General features: G+C 46.3%; 1 protein-coding gene across 1 annotated transcript in view; it reads left to right on the plus strand.

The window, feature by feature from the left end:
* The window catches only part of FBXO36 (F-box protein 36), a 33410-nt gene that overhangs the window by 589 nt on the left and 31360 nt on the right, over window positions 1-1461 (plus strand). The gene's annotated exons all lie outside the window — the stretch shown is intronic.

Raw genomic sequence — 1461 nt, forward strand, 5'->3', positions numbered from 1 at the left:
GGCGGGGCTCGCAGCACCGTGCCGAGGAAGGGCGGGGGTCGCCCATTAACGCCGCCAGGTAGCGGCCCGGGAGGGGCCACCGCTAAGTGCTGCTGGTTTGGCCTCCTGAGGGCTGGAAACGCCTGAGGATGTGGTGTCGGTAAGTAACTGTGGAGCAGGTAGGGGTTTGCTGCCAAAAAGGGTTATTTCCTTGCACAGATGAAAGCATGTCTGGATGGGAGCCTTTGTACGTGGGAGATTCATTCTACCTAGAGTGTTCCAAGACTGTGGGAAGGGGCTGTGGGTGAGGACCAGAGGAAGGGAGGGGAAAAAAGATCCTTCCAAACGGCAAGTTAGTAGCCTTGGGAAAAAGTATATACACATCTGTGATCGAGTAAACTTAAACCAAACTTAAGTCTAATTGCTGAAATGCCTTACAAATAAATGGGATACTAACATGTAAAGAAAATAAATAACAAATCCTTAAGTAATGTCACAGTATTTCTCCTAAGGGAAGACAAGTTTAGGTGCACTCTCAGAGTGACTAGACTTAAGGTGGGGAGGGAAACAAGTCTAACATTCCAGGAAAATAAAATTAAATGGCCTATCTGGGAATGGGAAGACTGTGTATGTTTTCTATATGGTACCTGAAGATGTTTAGGTGTCCTGCCTTATGGTTGTGTATGTAACTGGTTTTCCAATCAGGGAAATAAGCAATGCTAAATATACTGGAAGAGGTTATTTTGAACTTTTTTTGAAATATGCTGCAAAATGTGCTATATGAACATTTTTTAAAATAACCTAATAGTAATCATCAATGAGGAATATTTGATAGTAAATGAATGAGATTTAACAAATCTGATAGTGAGTTTATAAGGTTATAAAATAAAAATGTAAATTTCACAGAATCACAAGGGTTGGAAGGGACCTCGGGAGATCGCCTAGTCCAACCCCCCTGCTAAAGCAGGTTCTCCTAGAGCATGTTACACAGGACTTCGTCCAGGTGGGCTTTGAATATCTCCAGAGAAGGAGACTCCACAAGCCCCCTGGGCAGCCTGGTCCAGTGCTCCGTCACCCTCAAAGTAAAGTTCTTCCTCATATTCAACTGAAACCTCTCATGTCTCAGTTTGTACCCATTGCCCCTTGTCCTGTCGCTGGGCACCACTGCAAAGAGTCTGGCTCTGTCCTCATGACTTCCGCCCTTAAGATATTTGTATGTGTTGATGAGGTCCCCTCTCAGTCTTCTCTTCCTCAGGCTGAACAAGCCCAACTCTCTCAGCCTTTCCTCATAGGGAAGATGCTCCAGTCCCTTTATCATCCTAGTTGCTCTTCTCTGGACTCTCTCTAGGAGTTCCTCATCTTTCTTGAACTGGGGAGCCCAGAGCTGGACACAGTACTCTAGGTGGGGTCTCACCAGGGCAGAGTAGAGGGGGAGGATAACCTCCCTCGACCTGCTGGCCACACTCCTCTTAATGCACCCCA

The sequence above is a fragment of the Egretta garzetta genome, unplaced genomic scaffold, assembly GCF_000687185.1.
Source record: "Egretta garzetta isolate BGI_Z169 unplaced genomic scaffold, ASM68718v1 scaffold425, whole genome shotgun sequence".
In the NCBI taxonomy this organism is placed as follows: domain Eukaryota; kingdom Metazoa; phylum Chordata; class Aves; order Pelecaniformes; family Ardeidae; genus Egretta; species Egretta garzetta.